Here is a 23,199-nt window from a genome sequence, read left to right as displayed (position 1 = left end):
TGATTTCTCATATGAAACTGAAAAGAAAAACATGATACAATCCTACACATACACACACACACACACACACACACAAAGAGAGAGAGAGAAAGACAGACAGAGAGAAAAAGAGACAGAGAGACAGAGAGAGATTCATGTATCACCAAAGAAAAAGACTAGGCATATGAATTTAGATGTTGCAATTTATGCCTTGAAATATTTTTAATATTTCAAAAATCTGGCCTCATTGTGATTAATAGCATATGCCAATGTGCTTTTATTAAATTCTAATAAAGATTATAGGGCAGAAGAATGTAGTCAAGATGAAAATTTGTTTATATGCTACTTGTGTGAGAAAATGTAACAACTCAAACAAACCTGCATATTGATTTTAGTTCTGATGTTTTTACATGATGAAAAATCAAAAGCAATTGAGTTTATAACTCAAGTACAAAGAGAAATTTCCTGAAACTAAGTAGTAAAATATTAAGATTAACCTTGTTTACTTCAATTATAACTTATAAGTTAATTATCATTAATCGTAGTAGAGTAATTTTCACTGTTTAAATAAAATGGAAAAAAATTAATAGTCCTTTCTTGTTAGTGTTGGGTGAATCAATGTTAGAATACTAAAACAACATAATTTTACTTGTCTCAGTTTTGAAATTTTGTCAGTAGGCAAAAGAAATTTTATAATCACACATATAATGTATGTGTAATAAAAGCATGTGATGCTATTCCACAATTTGAGACATGTATTAAAGAAATATTGCACTAATATATTATTTTTGTTAAAATCATATGGTTTTTTAAATCACCATCTAATGTTAATATAATTTATTGAACAATTTAGAAGGACCTTTTAAATGTTCATAATGACTTAAGTGTGTTTCTAAACTTCTTTTAAAATCAATTTTTATTTAAATTAAAAGCAATCTTATTTTGCACACCAATCCCAGTTCCTTGTCACTCCCATCCTCCCCTGCCCCCCAACCAACCCTCCATCCATCCATCACCCATTCACAACCCAGGTAGGGTGAGGTATCCCATGAGGGATAATCAAAGTGTGACACATCATTTGGGTCAGAGCAAGAAAAGAGATACCTTAATAGTTCTGTGTACCTGTTTACTCACAATAGAAACACTTTAGGCTGCTTGGGGAGATAAAACTCAACTATTCCTATTGTTGGGAGTCCCACAAAAACACCAAGTTACCATCCATAATGGATATGCAGAGTACCTGGTATAGACCCATGATGGTCAAGTGCTCCCTGCTTCAGTCAATGTGAGCCCACATGAACCCTGCTTAGTGGATTAGATGGACCATGTTCTACACAAAGAAACAATGTCACCCAAACCAAACTTAATGAAAATTGCAATTGGGGAGGTTATTCATAAGAGTATTGGTGTAGCATCAAAATGCTCATTCCAATCAGCATGATGACTGAGGAAAGATGAATTCTATGAACTCCCTGTGCAAGTTAACGGCAGCAGGATTGATCTGATTGTAACGTCTTCCCACCTGTTGTTGCTACTCAGAAAGTGACCTTGGTGAAAGATATCTCTATTACTTTAGTTTCAGGGACTTCCTGAGCTTTATGAATTTCATTTATTTCTTGACTATTTTATCTCCCCAAGCAGCCTGAAGTGTTTCAGTTATGAGTAAATAGCTGCACAGAAACCTTCTATCTCAAAATGAGAATGCCTGTGCTCTTCAGTTCTTTCTGCTGGTCTGACTGAGCCTAGAAACACACTTAAGCCATTATGAAAATTTAAAAGATCCTTTTAAATTTTTCAATAATTTGTAGGACATCTTGAAATTTGCAGCCAAATGGATGGAACTAGAAGTTACTGTCCTGAGTGAAGTAACCCAGACTCAGAAAGACAAGCAAGGTATGTACTCACTAATATATGGATATGAGACATAGAGCAAAGAATTACCAGCCTACAATCCAAACCCCAGAGAAGCTAGGAAGCAAGAAGGAACCTATGACAGATATACATGGAGCCCTCCCCACCCCCAAGTAGAAATAGACAAGATCTCCTGAGTATATTGGAAGCATGGGGGTAGGAGGCTGGTATGAGAGTGGGGAGGGGAGGAAGGGAAGGAGAGGAGAAGATGAGGGACCAGGAAGTTTGAGTTTGAGTTTGAGGAAGTACAGACAGGGAGAGCAAATAAAATGATACCTTGATAGAGGGAGCCATTATGGGGTTAGCAAGAAACAGGGCACTAGAGAAATTCACAGGAATCCAAAATGATGAATCCAACAAAGAATGCAAACAATAGTGGAGAGGCTACTACCTTAAATGCCCTTTCCCTATAATCAGATTGATGACTACCTTAATTACCATCATGGAGCCTTCACTCAGTAACTGACAGAAACAAATGCAGAGATCCCCAGCTAAGCACTATGCCAAACTCCTGGGTGGAAGATGCATAAGACCAAACTAGGACCCCTGAATGTGGGTGACAGTTGGGAGGTGTGGGCAGCTTATGGGGCCACTGGCAGTGGAACCAGTATTCATCCCTAGTGTAGGAACTGGCTTTTATGGAGCCCTGTGGAGGGATACCTTGCTCAGCCTAGAAACATGGGGGATGGCATAGGGCCTGTCACAAATGATATGACAAACAAATAATTCCTGATGGGAGGCCTCACCCTCTCAGAGGAGTAGTTGAAGGGGAGAAGATGGGGGGATGGGAGGGGAGGGAAAGGGAACTAGGTTTTGCATACAAAATAAGATTATTTTAAAATAATCATGAAAATTAATTCACAGGAAGAAGAACTCTGAAGAAAAATGCACCTGTGTATGACTAGAACAAAAGCAGTCATTACCAGAGCATCATAAATTAGACATTACATACAGATAATTTTTTTGTCATACAGGTAATTTTTGTTAAAATAATTCTTACATTTTAATTCATTTGATACTTTCCCACAATTTGCTTTACCTATATATTTTTTTTGAGTTTTGCCCTTTTTGTGACCTTTTTTCATTATTAGCCAAGTAAACTATTTGTAAATAAAAAAATAAAATAAACTGTATTAGAGTTTTAAGGTGTGATTACCTGCCTCAGTAGTATGTTAATGGAAACAAATATGTTAGCCTTAAGAAGTTGGGTATTATTGTAGCTGACAAAACTAAGTGATAGTGCATTAAAGGGCATAAGAGCTTGCATTCTTTAAACATGCCTGTAGCTTTAGAAATGTTAACAAATTAAACTTGATTGCAGGAAACTTAAACTACCTTCAGAATAGCATCCTATAATGTGTGTTATGATTCTATATTCTAAATTCATACAAAGTACTTTCTATGGCATTATGTCTCTTAGAAATGCTGAAGCAATATCTATAAAGTTTTACTAACATGAATATGTAAACATGAGCTTAAAGGTACAACAATAATAGAAATGCTATTATGGACCAAGGAAAGCCCTGGTGGCCTTAACCTACAGGAAGACCTACAGGTAACTAAGGGATGCTGATAGTGGGAGAAATGGAGAAACCATCTTTTGAAGTGTAGAGCCCTGTAATTGGTTGTTCAATCCCATATGGTCAGCCCTGGGAACATGCATTCAAGTTTCATTACACCCATGAAGCAGGCTGCGCATACATACACACATAAGTGTGTATGCATCTATGAAGGAAAAATATTGAAAAAGTGGCTATGAGTTTGAATGGAAGAAAGGAGTGGGTATGAGAGATAGTTTAGAGGGATGGAAGGGGAATGGGGGACCACTGAAGTATACTACAACAAAAAGAATAAGAAAAATAATTTAAAAATAACTAATGAGAACATGTCAAATAGATAAAAAATGATCAAACATTCATATATCAAAAACTGTGACAAACTATGTCAACTATCAAACTATACTTAAGAACCTATGTGTTGACAGACATACCAATAAGCAAATAGTTGTAGTAAATTAACATTGATATCCATATGTTATAAAAGTTGGCCCTCCTAAATTTAGGAAATGTTTTATGGAGTGGTAGGAAATTGAAATTTATAGTTCATTTGTACAGACAAAAAGCTGTCACTTCAAATAGAAGATGAAAATTAATGATGATGTCTATTGTGAACAAGACAAATGATTGTCTGTAATTAGATAAAATCATAACATTGACTGTTATTTAGTGGAATGGTGATTTGTAACAATAGAGAAAACTTAAACCTTTTAAATAGCCTCATTTGAGTAAAATAAGAGATATTTACTCTGTGTCCAAACAGTGTCAGGTATGATTGACATTAATTTAGAAGAATCTTACAGAGATTCAGAGTCAAGTTTAATGCTTTATGCTCTTATTGAGTGTTTATGGAGAATTATGTAGAGTTGTATAACCAATTAATAAACTTGATAAACTAAATATTTCCAATGATAGATATTATCAACTTTGCATAGTAATTACAGCTTAAAAGATTAAAATATTTTGCTTGAATCTTATGTAACAATAATATGTCTCAAACACGAGAAATGACTTGAGATGCAAATATTTGTGGTAGAGTATTTTTTTAACACATTATTTAATTTTCTTAGTCCTTGAAACACCAAGGAAATCAATTTACCACAGGAAATAGCTATTTACTAACTCTAAGAATAATTTTAATTTAGTACATACACACACACTAAAACACACACAAGCACACTCACACACACACACACACTCACATACACACACATACAGAAAATTATTGGTTTCACAAAATCCTGATTCTAAATTGACCTCCGCAAAAAATAATAATATAAAACTTTCAGAAGAAAGGTCACAAAGGAAAAGGTCAAGCCAGCTTTTCTTTATTACTGCATCATTATGCTGACTTTGGCCAAGGTCCCGTAGACCTACTTTAATGAAGGGATAATGAAGGCTCATCCTTTCCCATTTTTTGCCCGGTTAACTCAGTATTGTTCCAAAATGCCTCTAAGTCTCCTTCAGAGATTCACCTTACAAAGTGTTCACTTTCTTTTCTTTTTAAATTGTAATTCAGAGCCATGCAATTACTGATGTTATGCTAACTATATGATTCCAGCATGTTATACAACACTGTTGGAATATTCAGAATGTCAATAGTGCCTATTTAAAGTTACTGGGAATGATAAATTAAATAAAATATTCTAAACACATATGTGGCACACTGTACAGCTCAATGAATATTGCTTATATGTGTCATTTTTTATCAACAGTATCTTTTAGAATAGATGACTGAGTGACTCCAGGTTAATGTCTCAGATTTTAATGCGAATGAAAAGAAAAATTAGAGCTGATCTGTCAAGTAGCTTAGATGACTTGATGTTTTTCCTTAGTTACTTGAGGAAACATCCATCAAGATGCTTTCTGTTCTGTTTATCTGATTAGTAAAATGTGTCAATACCTCATTTTCAGTGCTCCAAAGATCAGATACTTTTACATGGGCTCCTTCAGATTTCACTAAGTGTTGATAAGCTCAATTTATCAAGCTGAGTATTAATAATGTACTATAAGCAAATTTATCCTGATTTCCATAGGAAAATATTAAATATTTCCTTCCATTCTCATCTCATTTTTACCTTTGTCAGTATTTAGATAGGTTAGTTGAATATAAACCCCTATAAATATTACTTTATATTTAAACAATGTTTTAGTGAATTCTTTAGTTGTGTATTTATGATGAAATCAACAAAGAAATAGGAATAAAGTCATATTGTGAACCATAGATATTAAGAAACATGGGATGAAATAGGAAATTCATATATTGAATGATATACAGTTTAAATAGATATCAATAGTTTAGAATTTGGTTTTACAGATGCAAAATGAGGCCAACTTAGGCCAGAAATAAAGAAGGTATCCATTGAAATGGTTCCATCATTTCCAAATTGAACTCTGAGAATATAACAAAAAAATCAATGAAAGCCACATTTTAATAAAAGGCCTGGATGTCTTGGAGAAGAAGCATGTGCTCACATAAAAAACATGCACACAAAAGTTAAATAAATTACATTATTTGAAAACATATTCAGCTTTAGTCAAATTGACTTAGATATGATTTTCTAACTTAAAACAATACAATGTTACCCCCCTAATGAATTAATTTGCTGGTATAAATTGGCTTGGTATTAACCATCGGGATTCAAAAGAGGAAATCAGTATCAACAATTCTGACGTTGAAATGGTTATTACTAAAATGTACCTTCTGACAGTCACTGGCCAATATGTTTTGTTGTTTGCAAAAGCCCACCTACATTTTGAACAAAACAACAATAGTAAGACAATGTGAGAAACATAGAATGTATTTGATTTATCTTCAAAAATTAAAAGGATTACAGAGTGTAAGAAATAGATTAGTCATTGAGGTACTCATGTTAGACTTAGTATGCTAGACCCAAGTTAAAATAATAAAAATAAGAGTGGTAGTCTTTTGGCATATGCTCTTTTCTTGGTTCTGGGGCATTAGACAGCAAAGTCTTTGTGGTTTTCATTCTGGGAACCAAAGTCTGCATGCTGAGGGCCAGGACAGGGAGGGGGAAACATTCTGACTCAGATATATAGGAACACACCAACCCTAAGGAATCACACTTCAGTTATATTCTATATTCAACGTACTTATACAGGCATTCAATAACTCATCTTCTCATATTAATGCACACTCACTCCTCACATAGAGAATTATCCATTCATCAGACTGTGCTCAGGACAAATTTGGTTTTCTTGATTTACTTGATTTGTCCATATTCTTATGATTTCAAAACTATGTTTGTTATTTCAATCATATAAAATGTCTTTGTTTGCATGCATAGTGCTGATGATATAATATTTAAAGGGATCTCAACATTTTAAATCTGAGTTTTCTTCATACAACTATTTTTCCTTTTAGACTGTTATTATCTTTTATTTTCATTCTCTATATTACTTTCTGATTTCCTCCTGAGAGAGTAATCCTTCATGGCCTATTAAAGAGAAAACAATATTATTAAAAATATTTGCAAATGTGACATTACTTTTTTCAGGGCCTTTCAAAGTTAATGTGCAATGACTCCTTGTGGTGATATATTAGTTGTGATTTATTAAAGCTTGCCTGAGGATTCAGAAAGCAAAGTCAGCCTCAAGCTATAGAGATCTGGCAGTAGTGATACACACCTTTAATCTCAGGGCTCAGAATTAAGGGATAGGTGAATCTCTGTTAGTTCAAGGCTACACTGAGCTACACATATTGATTCAATCCTGAAGAGAAACAGCTCAGGTGAAGATGATCTCAGTACTTGGTATTACAGGCCTTTATGTCCATTATTAGGGAGGTATAAAAAGCAAAAGCGTTAGTCTCTAGCTACGTTGAGGAAAGCACTGCTGTCTGAATGAATCTGAGGAGCAGTGAAGTTGAGAGCAATCAGAGGATCACTGCTTTGGGCTGAGCATAGGTGGACGTAAGAGCTAGTGACTGGCTGCTTTGCTTTTCCGATCTTTAAATTCAAGCTTGAACTCCAACATCTGTCTCTGGGTCTTTTTTATTTTATTTTTTTGTGTGTGTGTGTTACAACTACTCAGAAACCTGAGAGAAAAAAAGAGGTTCTGACATTAAATAATGGAACATTGGAAACTTTCCTTGTAGTTTTTTGAGTACTTTTGTACATGTGTTCTCTGTATTTAAACAAATATGCATATTCACATTATGCTTGCCACACTTACATATGTAATATATTACCTATCAAACGGTCTTTAGGTCTTTATCTTTCTTAACCTTGTTTACAGGATCTGGTAAACTTCTATAGAAGTTCTTTGAGGTCAAATCCCCATTACGTGAGAGCAGGTGGTGCTTATTTTCTAGGCCTGTGTTGTTTCCATTAATATAACGATCTTGAGTTTTATCTTCAGAGTAGATTACATCCTCGTTTCTGTAATGGTTACTAATTAACATCCCCATTAATCATAAGTAATTCTCCATTGTCTATTTCCCCATCAAGACTCTTTGTCTTTCCTCAATTTGGGAAGAACTCTTCATACTAGAATATGGGGTAATTTGCTAAAATTTGCTTTACCATTTCTCTAACACTTCATGGCTTTTCAGTAGGTATTTTTTTCATGTAATTGGGGGTCATCTTTATGTCTCCTTCTGAGAAATATTTCTTTTAAATTCTGGTTATTTTATTTTTTCATTCAATTTGTATTTTATATATACATAGCATTTTTTTTCTTAAATACATTTAAGAAGGTACCTGTCAGCAGCTTCTATTAAAGTAGAATAAGTCTGATTGTTATAGTACAAATATATACAAAATTTTAATATTTTCAGTGTCCCTCAGAAGAATTATATTAATCTCTATGAAGACATGATGAACTTACCCAAAGTGATTACCTGTGATCTGTCTTTCCATTATTGATAGTTTCTCTTTTACATGTTCATATACTGGCATGTTTATTTTTGCACATATCTCTTAGTTTGAAGAAGCCCAAGCTGTAAAAGTTTTCTGTTGCACCTCAAAAACAAGCAAACAAACAAAGAAACAAAAATATGTTTTACTAGCAGTTCAGAATTATTCAAGGGTGATAGGAATACCACATTCTTGTACATGTGTTGACAAGGACATTGTGCAAATGTAAGTTAATAGATCTGAAGAAAATCTAATGATGACAATAAAATACATTAAAGCTGTTAAGATTTAATGTACACAATATGAAGTATCTGGTGAGATGTTTTAGGTGTTAATGGCTCATATTATTCTTCCATGGCACCCAAACTCAGTTTCTAGCACCTATGTCAAGGAGTACACAAACTCTTATATTCCAATATCAGGGGACCTAATGTCCTCTTCTGACCTCTGTGGGTACTGCACTAACATGCAGAAACCAACATGCAGAAACCAACATAAAGACACACACGTATACTTAGTGGCCCAGATAAATCAGCTCATCAGTCACCCTAGCACACATCCAGGGTTTTGAGCTGGCACATCCTAACATCTAGCCCATATATTACCTGCTAGAGTTCATAAAGCTGAATTGTCTGCATGACTCAGAGCAATAGCAGATAGCTTCCCTGAGAGTCCAGAGTTAGTGGTGTGTCTGACAACAGAGGTCTTGAACGTGAGCAACAGCATATTGCACAATGAACATTTGCAAGAGAAGCTGTGTGGACAAAAGGGTATGCTGCATGGTACACAGCAGATCCCAATGCCACTAAGAGGAATAAAGAGACAATGGAGAGGCAGGAAAGATGGAGGAGCAAAGTGCTTTTTTTCTTTCTTTATTTTTTGTTGCTTTGTTTTTAAAATTACAATTGATAGTCTTATTTTTGTTTATTTTTTTGTTTTATGATCAATATTTTCTTTTTGAAATAATCATCTTATATTTTGGCTTTCCTTTTGGGGATACTACAAGGGTGAGGTGCCAATATTGAATGAGGAGTAGACTGGAAATAGGTGTCTTTGTGATTCATATTGTGAAATTCCTAAAGAATCATTAAAAATTTTAAAAAATGAAAAAATATTTGTAACAAAATCAGCCATATTTTTGTGTTTTACCATTATGTGTTTTTCTTTCTTTTTTAAATGATTTTTTTATTTAAATTTGAAACAAGATTGTTTTGCATGTCAATTCCAGTTCCCTCTCACTCCTCTTCTCCACTGCCCCCCACTAACACCCGACCTATCCAATACCATTTCCGCATCACAAGGAGAGCAAGGCCTTCCACGGGGGGGGGGGGTCTTCATTGTCTGTCATATCCTTTGGGATAGGGCCTAGGCCCTCCTCCATGTGTCCAGGTTGAAAGAGTATCCCTCTTTGTGAAATAGGATCCCAAAGTCCATTCCTATGCTAGGGATAAGTACTGACCTACTACAAGAGGTCTCATATATTTCCCCTCCTCACTGACATCCACATTTATGGGGTCTGGATCAGTTCCATGCTGGTTTCCCGGTGATCAGTCTGGGGACAAAGAACTCTGTCTTGTTCAGGTCAGCTGTTTCTGTGGGTTTCACCAGCCTGATCTTGACCCCTTTACTCACCACTACTCCTTCTCAGCAACTGGATTCCAGTTCAGTTTCTCACTGTGGGTATCTGCTTCTACTTCCATTAGCTTCTGGATGAAGGCTCTAGAATGGTATATAAGTTAGTTGTCAATCTCATTATCAGGGGAGGGCATTTAAGGTAGCCTCTCCAATGTTGCTTAGATGGTTAGTTGTCATCCTTGTAGATCTCTAGACATTTCCCTAGTGCCTAATTTCACTTTAAACCTATGCTGGCTCCCTCTTTGATGGTATCTTTCATTTTGTTCTCCTCTATTATTCCTTCTACACAAACTCCCTGCTTCCTTGAGTCCTCCTCACCCCTTCTCATTCTCCTAGTTCTCTCTCCCCTCCCCCCATGCTCCCAATTTGCTCAGGAAATCTTGTCCCCTTCTCCTTCTCTGGGGGACCATGTATGTCTCTCTTACAGTACTCCTTGTTTCCTAGCTTCTCTGGCAGTGTGGATTATAGGCTGGGAATCCTTTGCTCTATGTGTAAAATCCACATATGAGTGAGTACATGCCATGTTTGTCTTTTTGTGACTGGGTTACCTTGCTCAGAATGGTTCCATCCATTTGCCTGCGAATTTCAAGATTCCATTTTTCCCCCGCTGACTAGTACTCCCTTGTGTAAATGTATTCCATTTCCTGTATCCATTCTTCAGTGAAGAGGCATCTAGGTTGCTTCCAGGTTCTGGCTATTACAAATAAATGGTGCTATGAGCATAATTGAACAGATGTCCTTGATGTATGAATGATGTGCTTCCTTTGGTTATATGCCTAAGAGTGAATTGCTGGATCTTGTGGTAGGCTGATACGCATTTTCCTGAGAAATCGCCATACTGATTTCCAAAGTATTATACAAGTTTTCACTCCCACCAGCAGTGGAGGCATGTTCACCTTTCTCGGCATTCTTTCCAGTATAAGTTATCATTGGTGTTTTTGATTTTAGCCATTCTAACTGGAGTAAGATGGTGTCTCAGAGTAGTTTTGATTTGCATAGGTTGTTGAGAGTTACTCCCAAAGAACAAAGCTGGCTAAACAAGTTGTTCAACAGTGAGTTGCATCTTCTGCTACCCATTCTTTTTCTTTTAAATTATGTTAAAACTATAGAAGATATCATTTTTATTCCAAAAATAAAATAAAAATGAAATCTTAAACTAAAGAGAACATTTAACATGTTAAAAATGTTGTAGCTAATGTCGTTACCATGTGGAAGCTCATTTTTTTGTCATTTAATGTGAATGTCATTCATCTTAAAACAATTTGTTTGGAACATAAATATATCATGGATAAGTTATTGCAAGGTCATCGTGAATGTGTGTGGATGAGTGCATATACACAGAAATTACCATTTAATTCTGAAAAATAGAAATGGATTGTCCCACACGATCGTCTCACCAGCAAGAACGACACAGGACACTCGGATCCTTCTGCAGTAAAGCTTTAATGCATCTTGAGCGAGAGATGATCAGCTTCCGATTAGGGAGACCCCGAGCCAAGAATCCCGTCCCCTTATAAAGGCTCAAAGCCCCGTGCAGTGCGTGTACAGCTGGAATAGGTGGATGACTCATCACCCTATATGACGCCACGGAAGAGGCGAGGCAAGTGGAAAAACACTGGGCACATGCGCACCAACGTTGTTTACTTGATCCAGCAGCAGATGTCAGCGCCATCTTGTAATGGCGAATGTGAGTGCAGCTCCTCACAATGGATCACATGTTACATTTTTTTTACATTTAAAAGTTTTTAGCTAAAATGTATTAATCTTTTCTTTTTGCTGTTTTGAGACATGTACTGTCTTTCTGAATCTCATGAAAATGAGGCAAATAAAATAGTCATGCATAAAAATTGTATGAAGCATTATCAATTTCTACTTTTGATTAAATGAGAGAAAACTTGAATGATATACGATGTCTTATGCTGAAGGGAGAACAGCTGCTTTACTTAATTAGCTTGACCTCCTCAACTTCAGCAATAATCAGGTCAGCCCTATCTAGTGTGTTCTTCTTCTATAGGGCCAAAGAGAATGGCTCCAACTCTTGTGAACTTAATCTGGAAGAATGTGTCAGGAACTCTACAGATTTAAGAACTTAAAGGGACAAAAACTTGAAACTCAGCACCTTTAACAGCATTTTCAAAACAAATACACTCAAATAACCTAGTTTACAAAATGATCTGCATCCCCTTGGTAATCCAACTGTTTTTTTTATTTTAATGAACAAAAGACACTCTAAATAGGTAAAAATTTCCAGTGATTATAAACTTTCATTCTATGTAAATATATATGCTGAAATGAAGTAATAGAGTGGAAAATATTTGTTTGCATAAAGTATATAAATCTATTTAATGTGTATATTGTTATGTTTTAATGGAAATGATTCCTCAGGATTTATTAAATATGTTTTATATAATTTTAATAATATTATAAAAACAAAAACAGTAATATTCCCTAAGAAGAAACTTAATTTTCATATCTTCTATAATTAAAACATCTTGTGGGAAGACGTATTTAAGAGGTACAAAATCATATATCCCTATATAATAATATCTAAAATTACATTCATTTTAGATACAAATTCATTTAGAAACAAATACAAATTCAAGAAACAAATCCAAAAAAGATAAAACAAGCAAACAAAAGAAAAGGGACCAAAGAAAATGGGTAAGAAACACAAGTAAATGCAGAATTTATAAACAGAGATGCACAAATTTTCATACATAAGAGTTCCATAAAAACACAAAACTTAAAGCCATAGTGCATATGGCAATAGAACTGTAAGGAAAAAGAAAAGAAAACAAAAAGCAAAAAACCAACAACATCAAAAACTTCCTGACAAATTAGTATGAAAGGAAAATAGCCTCCCTCCAAAAATGCCATTGTGTTCAGGTTTTTTTTTTTTTTTTTTTTTTTTTTTTTTTGTGTGTGTGTGTGTGTGTGTGTGTGTACTACAGGGCATAGGGCCTGGTCTTAAGAGTGGTTTGTTACCCAGTGAGACTCTATTAGAGAAAACTAGTTACTATTCTTCTGAAAGTTACCAATTGGTAATAAGTAACAGGTTAGGTGTAGAGTCTTATGTTCACAATATTCTCAGAGCTGAGACCCCATCTGACCAAGACCTGTAGAGACACTGTACATGTTGCTGCAGTATCTATGAGTTTGTATGTGTGTCTGTCCTGTCTCTTTAAAGGGCTTCATTTCATTGCTGTATTTATTGCTGTATTTCTGTATTTCATTGCTGAAACCCCTCTAGCTTTCATACTTTTTCCCCTTCTCTACCGTAGTAAGGGGTTTGATGAAGACATGTCTTGGAAAAGTCATGGAAAAAGTATTGCAAGATCCTTTATTTTATATATTGCCCAGCAGTCTCTTCATTTGTTCCCATCTACTGAGGGAAGAAGCTATGTGATCATGAGAGCTCTAGACACTGATCTACAATATAGTAGATCGACAGGTAAAAGTCATTTTATTGCTCTGCTCCTTTACCAGAACTCTGAGATCTCTAGTGTATGTAATCTTAATTCTTTGTAACCCAAGCAGTGTGTGGCATAGGCTCCATCTCATGCAATGGGTCTGCAAACAAATAAGATATTAGTTGATTAATTTCACAAGTTTTGTGCCATTATTTTACTAATTCACCTTGCAGGGAGGACTTCATTGAATTTTGAAGGTTTGTGTTGCCTTTTTCCCTTTGATAACATGCCTGGTACCTTTGAGTCCTATAAAAAGTAACTTATGGGGGGAAGGCAATAGGCAGGCACTAGATCTACTTCTCTGTGTTCCATAAGTTATGTAAGCATAGGCTTCAGCAATAGCACTTTAGGGTCACTTTGGACAGAACATCCTATAGTCTCAAAAACAGTGTGTGTTATTTCATGTTTCCCATGTGAAAACTTTCACCAGCAATTGGATTGATGTAACTCATTCCCAGAACAGGAGATAGGAGGCCTCGTTTGGTAATGACTGATGTCCACCTGGGGCTTTGTATTATCCATGATTGCTTGTGATTCCATTTAGAACATCATTTCCATATATATATATATATATATATATATATATATATATATATATATATATGGAAACATCTATCATATCAGGTTTCCAAATGACCCACTCAAATAGCCATTAGTTTTATCTGTACCTCCTTTTATTCCCCCCTTACACCTGTCTTCACTCCTCTTCAATTGAGTCCCCCATTCCAAAGCTTCCACCCATCTATCCATAATAACCCTATTTTCCATTCCTAGGTAGATTCATACTTCCCCTTGTCCTTAATCTACACTTCACCTTTGTGGTAATATGCATTGTAGTCTGCTTCCCAAAGACTAAGTATCTAACATCACTTACAAGTGAATATATAACATATTGTTTTGTTAGACTATGGGTTACCTCACTCACAATTATTATTTCTAGTTCTGTCCATTTGCCTGCACATTTCATTTTCCAACAGTTGAGTAATATATTATTTTGCAAATGTATCACAACTTTGCTAGCCATTCATCTGTAGATAAACAACGAGTCTGTTACCGATATCTGTCATTTAGGAATAGCACAACGATAAACTTTTGTTTCTCATGTTTGAAATTTATACCTAGAAAATAAGCTTCAAAGACTAGAAAGATGGCTCAGAGTTAAACATATGTACTTCTCATCCAGAAGATCCAAGTTTGTTTCCAGACACCCATGTTGGAGAGCTCTGAATTCCTTTTGCTTCAATTCAAAGGGAAATGACCTACTCTCTGGTTATTACAGGCATCTTCACTCATGAACAACTATACTCCTCTCACAAACAGATAATTGAATTTAAAAAAATACTATAAAGTTAAACCTTATATGTTCACATGATGAATCTAGTACTAATAAATGAGTGATTACTTTCTTATTCAAGGCTTTTAAAGATTGCATGGCACCTAGAGCCAATTTTAGAAATGTTGCTGAAGAAATCAGAAAAAATAAATGTCTTTCACAGCAGCTTCACCTGAAACATGAATGTAAGCATACCCTATGAATATTCGATAGAATTTCTCAATAGGTAGTGTTTCAATGAAAGGGAGTATGTACATGGTTCTTTGGGTTACAATTTGATGGTTTCACATATGGATTTGGATATTATTTCAAATGAGTAAGAGTTTAGAGCTTGAAATAACATAGTACTACATAAAGAACTTTTTTTAAAATTCAAATAATGCCATTTAGTTTTTTCAACTTTTCAAAACTTTTGGTTAAGCAATATGAACAATTCATATGAATTATCAATTACTGTGACACAAGAAAATCAGTACTTGTGAATATGATTCACATATCCCATGGATTTCCTCATTTGTATAGGCCTGGATAGTAAACAAGAGCATTTGAATATGGACAACAACATTGAATATGTTTGCATGGGCAAGAGCGAAATGCAAGAGTCCTCCGTCCTGCAAAAATAATTGCTGACTGAACTCCAGGAATCCAGTTGAAGAGAGGGAGGAGGGAATACATGAGCAAGGGAAATCATGACGGGACAATCAAAAGAGAGAGCTGAACCAAACTCATGGGAACCCAAGGAATCTAGACCAACAGCTGTGGATCCTCCATGCTATAGAACTCGCCCCTCTGCATGTAGGAAACAATTATGTAGCTGGGTGTATCTGAGGGTCACCTGACCTCAGGACCGCGATATAGCCCTATCATGTTGGAGCCCATTCCCTAGGGTGTGATGCAATTCTCATCTTAATACTGGAGGAGAGGCTTGGTCTTGCCTCAACTTAATATATCAGGCTTTGAAAAAACCCCATGGAAGCTCTTACCTTGTGGGAGGAATGGGTGGGGGGGTAAGCTAGGGGCAAGTCAAGGGGGAGTGGAGAAAGGGTGGGACAGAGAACTGTTTCTGGAATGCGAAATGAAATTTATTTCCTTAATTTGTTACTGTTTTTAAATATTTTAAACAACATTAGTTTACATGCCAATCCCATGTTTCTTTCCGTTCCGTTCCCCCACTTCCCTGCTATCTTCACACCACACACTCAATCCACTCTTCAGAGAGTGCGAGGCCTCCCATGGGGACTAATGAAAGTCTGCCACATCATTTGGGGCAGGACCAAGGCTCTCTCCCCTTCATCTAGGCAGAACAACATATCACTCCATAGGAAATGAGCTCTACAAAGCCAGTTCATGCCCTAAAAATAAATCCTTGTCCACTTCCAGTGGCCACATAAACTGCCTAAGCCCCCAAACTTTCACCCGCATTCACGGCATCTAGATTGATGTCATGCACCTTCCCCTGCTGTCAGTCTGGAGTCATGGGGCTCCGACTTGTTTGGGTCAGCTTATCTGTGGATTTCCACAAGATGGTCTTGATCCCTTTTCTCATATTATGGCTCCTCCCTCTCTACAATGGACTCCAGAAGGTTGGCCTAGTGCTTAGCTGTAGATCTCTGTATCTGCTTCCATCAGCTACTGGATGAAGGCTGTATGATGTCATTTAAGGTAATCATCAATCTGATTATAGGGGAAGTGCATTTAAGGTAGCCTCTCCGCTATTACTTTGATTCTTAGTTGGGGTCATCCTTGTGGATTCCTAGGGATTTCCCCAGTGCTGGGTTTCTGGTTAACCCCATATGGCTGCCTTTCTCAGAGCATAGATTTCCTTCCTCCCCTTCCCTCTCTTACCCCAACTCCAAGCTCCTTATCCCTCATGTTCTTCTCCCAGCTCGCCTTCTCCCCTCCCCTCTCTGCTACTTCCCTCCCGTCTCCCCACACTACTCATTCCCACAGTAGATCTTTTCTATTAGGGTCCTCTTTGTTTCCTAGCTTCTTGGGTTGTGGAATGTAGGCTGGTTATCTTTTGCTTTATGTCTAACATCAACTTAGGAGTACATACCCATGTTTTTCTTTCTGGGTCTGGTTTACCTCACTCAGGATGGATTCTTCTTCTAGTTCCATCCATTTGCCTATGAATTTCAAGATGCCATTTTTTTTTCTGCTGAGTAGTACTCCATTGTGTAAATGTACCACATTTTCTCCATCCATTATTCAGTTGAGGGACATCTAGGCTGCTTCCAGTTTCTGGCTACTACAAATTATGCTGTTATGAACATAGTTGAACAGATGTCCTTGTTTTATGAATGTTCATCCTTTAGGTATATGCCCAATAGTGATATTGTTGGGTTTTGAGGTAGATTGATTAAAAATTTTCTGAGAAACTATGATACTGATATCCAAAAGTGCTATACATATTTGTACTACCACCAGCAATGTTTCCCTTACTCCACATTTTCTATAGAATAAGCATTCATTAGTGTTTTTCTTTTTTCTTAACCATTTGGACATGTGTATAACAGTATCTTCAAGTTGTTTTGATTTGCATTTGTCTGATGGTTAAATATGTTGAGCAATTTGTTACTTGCCTTTTGACTTCTTGAGTTTCCTCTGTTTTGAAGTCTCTGTTTAGATCTATGACCCTTTTTTAAATTGGATTACTTGGAATTTTGGTATCTAGTTTCTTGAGTTCTTTGTTTATTTTGGAGAATAGTCCTCTGTCAGACGTGGGGTTGGTGAAGATCTTTTCCCATTCTGTGGGCTGCCATTTTGTAAGGTATCCTTTGCCTTACAGTAGCATCTTAGTTTCAGGAGGTCCCATTTATTAATTGTTAATCTCAGTGTCTGTGGACTGTTGTTATATTCAGGCAGTGGTCTCCTGTACCAATGCATTCAAGGGTACTTCCCACTTTCTCTTCTAAGATTTTCAGTGTGGATGGCTTTATGTTGAGATCTTCAATCCATTTGGATGTAAGCCTCTTACATTGGTATAGATACTTGCATCCTTGTACATGTCAGCATCCATTTATGCCAGCACCATTTGTTGATGATGCTTTTTTTTTTCATTGTATAATTTTAGGTTCTTTGTCAAAAATGAGGTGCTCATATGTGTGTGGATTAATATCAGGGTCTTTTATTTGATTCCACTTGTCCACCTGTCTGCTTTTGTGCCACCACCCAGCTATTTTCATTACTATAGCTCTATAATAGAGCTTGAAGTCAGGGGTGGTGATGCCTCAGGAAGTTCCTTTATTGTGCAGGGTTATATTGAATATCCTTGTTTTCTTTTTCCATATGTCCTTGAGTGTTGTTCTTTCAAGGACTGTGAAGAATTGTGCTGGATTTGTTGGGTACTGCATTGAATCTGTGAGTTGCTTTTATGACTGCCATTTTTACTATGTTGATCCTACCTATCAAAGATTATAGGAGATCTTTCAATTTTCTGATACCTTCTTTAATTTAAGTCTTTAAAGACTTAAAGTTCTTGTCAAGTGGCAGATCATGGACCACAGTCTAACAACTGGGGAATCAACATAAGACCTGAACCATGTACCCTGAATATGGGTGTCAGCTACGAGGCCTGGGCAGTCTATGGGGCCTCTGGCAGTGGAACCAGCATTTAACCAGCAGAGTACATGATGGAATGGACTTAGGGAGCCTCTTCACCATGGAGGGATACTCTCTTAGCCTAGATACACAGGGGAGGGCCTAGTCACTGCACCAAAAGACTGACAAACATTGATGGTCCCTCATGGAAGGCCTCACCATCCCCTGGGGAGTGAATAGGAGATGGGATGGGGGTCTGTTGGAAGCATGGGAGGATGGGATGTAGAGGAAACTGGAAATGATATGTAAAATAAGATTGTTTCTAATTTAGATAAAATTTGTGTAAAAGAAAAAAGAGTTAAAATTTTTTGTCATACTGGTCTTCTATTTGTTTACTTAGAGTTATCCCAAGATATTTTATGTTGTTTGTGGCTATAGTGAAGAATGATATTTCTCTGATTTTTCTCAGCCCATTTTTCATGTGTATATAGGAGTTTAAATTTATTTTTTAAAATAAATTAAAAAAAAACCGCTGGCAACCAAGGAATGCTAAAATCTGAGAAATACTCATCCTTAGGGAAGTTCACACCAATTGGTCACAAAAATGCAAAAATTAAGACCAGACAACATACACCTAAGTACCATTATCCATACTGAACAAGCTATGTTTATATATTTCAAAATGTACACACACACACACACACACACACACACACACACACACACACACGTGTATATATATGGAAAAACAATTAATAAAACTAAGAAAACCAGGGTATGATTTTGAATGATTTTGAAAATGAACATGTAGTTACATACTATGTGAAGTTTTGGTTTGGATTGAGGAAAGGGAAGGAGAAATTGATGTAATTATATTAACATATTAAAACATAAAAGATATATTTTCAAACAGAGTGTATTGAAGTGCTTTGGGAGTACAGTTATTTATTGCCTTTAATGTAAAGGCAAACATTCCATCTTTGTTCTGTGGATGGAAATACATGTCCCTGGAATTTGATGTCATTTCCAATGTTAGTGTTTCAAGACTAACAGGGATGGAAGTTCAATTTCAATTAACTGAATAGTGTTCCTGTAAAATGGTATTCTTGTAAAATCAGTCTAGATTCATTGAAATATTAATTTATAAAGACTGAATTTACCTAATAGTATAATATCTGATATATTGATAAGGTTTTAATTAACTTGAAATAACTAGAAAGCAGAAAACAAAACTACCACTGCAGGAAAACTTCTTTAGTAAAGACAAATCCATTCTGAATCCAATACCCCAGTATGAAGTGTGAATCCATATAAAGCAACCAAAAAATTTCAAAATATCACATCAACAGAATTAATGACCAACTACATGACCATCTCAGTCAACAATCATTTGTATAACATTTAATATGTCTACATGGTAAAAACTCCAAAAAATGTTCATAAAATACACATGATACCAGATAATTTACTTATGAGTAGAATCTCCTATATCAAAAAAAAAAAAAAAACAAAACTGAAAGCTTTTCCCTTGTATGTGGTGAAACATGAATTGGATAGCTTACTGTTGTGAAAATTCCATTTTAAAATTTTTAATGTCAGTTTTATATATTTATATATGGCATTTTAATCATATCCATCAGGCAACTCTTCTTGTACTCCTTTCAGAGGTCCCTTAATTACATATGCCTCCAAAATTAATGTTCTTAAAAAAACTTCAATAAACACTGTCTATCTGCTCATGATGAGAGGGCCAGCTATCCTCTTGAGCAGTGACAACCTGCCATGGTCCACACTCCTGGACAGAACTGAATCACTTCTTCCACCAGTACTTAATTGTCAGTAGCCCATCAATTACAATTGGTACTTCATAAACCCATTTTCTTATATACCTGGGAACATTTATTGGCTTGGTATTGTATAGACATTGTACAGGCACAAGAGCTAGTTTGAGTTCATAAGACCAACAACCAGCCATGTCCAGAATAAACTGACCTAAAAAGTATATCATTTTTTCTTTTTAATTAGAGTCTCCTAAAAGAAAATCTTAAATGAGTCTAATATCATATTCAACACATGACCAAAATGAATAATGATCAAACCCAGCACTCCTTTTCTTGGTTTTGAATTTCAAGGCAGTGTTTCTCTTTGTAGACTTGGCTGTCCTGGAACTCACTTGCATAACAGGATTGCCTTAAACTCTGAGATCCACCTGCTACTCTCTCCTAAGTATTGGGATTAAAGGGGTATGCCACCAGACCTGGCCAAATCTAGCACTCTCAATGATATACTCTATTTTCTTTCATTTATGAAAAGTGATAGTTTATTCTTCATTATGCTTGAATTATGCCTTCTATATAAAAATATATTCTTGATCTTCTAATATATCAGTGAATATCATATACTATAGCTCTCGAGGATGATATATGTATAGTATGTTTATTATATATATTGTAATATACACATATTCCAGTGTGTGTATTGTATGAGAGTTTCATTGTCTTTAGAAATATATACAGAAGTGGAATATCTAGGTCAATTTTTCTGTGGATAATTAGATTTTAAAGGAACTTTAAAATGGCTCTTAATAATAGTTAGACTAATTGACATTCTCAACAATAGTGTATGACACAGATTTTTTTCTTCTTATCCTGGCTGACATAATATTATTTTAATAATTGTCACTCCAGAAGGTTTTTGACTCTTCTTTCCAAAGGTTAATGATATTAAGATTTTACTTCATATATTAATTGGCCATGTGTCTTGCTTCTTTGAGAAGTGTCTATTCAAATTGGTTGTCTTTTACCTATAAAAAGTGGGTTGCAAAGCATTTTTACATTGTTAAAATTTTGACTTATTTGTGACTTCTGGATATTGATTCTTTGTCAGATGTCTTGGTGGCACATATCTCTAACCCTTTGGCAGGTGGTATATTTGTCATTGATAATTATTTGCTGCTTAGGGAACTCAGTGTGATGTTGTATAATTTTGTGTTTGTCTTTGCTTCTGTTTGACATACTTTTGGGATCATGCTCAACTCATTCCCTTCCCTAATGTAATAAAATGTACTGAATATTTCTTTGATTTTTCTTCTTTTTTGTCTTAATATGTAGGTCTTTGATCCATTCTGCATTGTGTTTCTAAGAGGATTAGGGTTATGGCTCAAATGTCATTTTTCTGCTTATTGTTGCTGCATTTTTTAAGTTCCAGCCATTGCAGAAGACATTCTTTGTGTACAGAAAGGTATCTGTTCCATAATAGCTACTTTTGTCATTCATTCATGCAAATAAATACAAGAAATGCAACAATGGAAGAAAGTTTTATTTAGGGATACAGTTTGAGATGCTTAAGTTCATCATTTATTGGATGACATTACACTGGCAGCAATTTGTTGTTTATGGTAAAAGGAGTGTGAAGATACACACTCAAACCTCAGTGGACCAATAAGCACAGATCAGACAAAGATCAAGGTAAAAAAAATAAGGCTATGCTCTTGTAGTTATAATTTGGCAGCCAGATCACAATCTCCAAATAGAAACATCAGTCAAAAGTGAGTACACAGGGTACTCTGAAATGTGAGGAATATTTTCCCATTCAGATCATTAAATTCTTCCCGTTACCATTACAGGTTCATAGCTATCTCACAACACAAAATCATTCACTCAACTTTAAGAGGTTTTATTGTCATCAACATTTCCTGCTGGGTTCAAGCATAAAGAGTAGAAAGCTTCCTTTAGTACCCAATACAGTCATTTAACTATGATTCCCTCTGATATTAAAAGACAAGAGCATATTTCCAACATGCAATTCCTTGTTTATGTTCCTTTTAAAATGGACAAATGGGAGGATAGCAAGAACATAATTGATCAAAGCAAGAAGAAAAGCCAGCAGAAAAAAAAATCAAATTCTGTTCTTCCATATCATTCATCCCACACTTTTTCATATTTGCTCTAAAATACATGACTATCTTTATCTTTCAGCTCCAGTGCCTGTATCCTGTCTTTTAAGCCAACTTGATCGTAGTCTGCAGCTGTAGGCAGTAAACACCCTTTGCTTCTGCTTCTCCAAAATTGTTGTTTCCATTTCAAATTGATATTGGTAGCTTCACATTCTACCTACTCAGGAGCTCCCTGTAGAGAATCTGATCCTGCAGCAACTTGTGTAGAATCATATACTTTCTAGAAATCTAATGCAAGCTGTTAAGACCTCCTTTTCTCCTGAATCCTCCATACCTGATGAGCAAACATGGACGGTGGTACCAAGTTCTCCTCCTTGTGAAGGATGGTGACTATGTCCTGATAGCTGCAGTGTCCTATGTGTTCTGTGTGACTGCGTTTGTGGAAATCAATCCCTAGGAAACAAATGCCCCCGGAGAATACCCCCGAAAAAATTAAAACTTTTCTTTTTTTTCCAAACCTCCATTTTTTATTTAAATTAAAAACAAGATTATTTTACATGTCCATCCCAGTTCCGTCTCCCTCCCCTCCTCCCCTGCCGCCCACTAACACCCTACCTACCCCATACCATTTCTGCTTCCCAGGGAGGGTGAGGCCTTCCATGGGGGTCTTCAGGTTCTATCATATCCTTTGGGATAGGGCCTGGGCCCTCCCCCTTGTTTCTAGGATGACCATCACTCTATATGAAATGAGCACCCAAAGTCCATTCCTATGCTAGGGATAAGTACTGATCTACTACAAGAAGCCCCATAGATTTCCCAGGCCTCCTCACTGACACCCACGTTCATGGGGTCTGGATCAGTTCCATGATGGTTTCCCAGTGATCAGTCTGGGGACCAAGAGCTCCCCCTTATTCAGGTCAGCTGTTTCTTTGGGTTTCACCAGCCTGGTCTTGACCACTTTGCTCGTCACTCCTCCTCCTCTGCAACTGGATTCCAGTTCAGT

The sequence above is a fragment of the Cricetulus griseus genome (genome assembly GCF_003668045.3).
Source record: "Cricetulus griseus strain 17A/GY chromosome 1 unlocalized genomic scaffold, alternate assembly CriGri-PICRH-1.0 chr1_1, whole genome shotgun sequence".
NCBI lineage: Eukaryota > Metazoa > Chordata > Mammalia > Rodentia > Cricetidae > Cricetulus > Cricetulus griseus.
Note: the sequence above shows the minus strand (reverse complement) of the source record.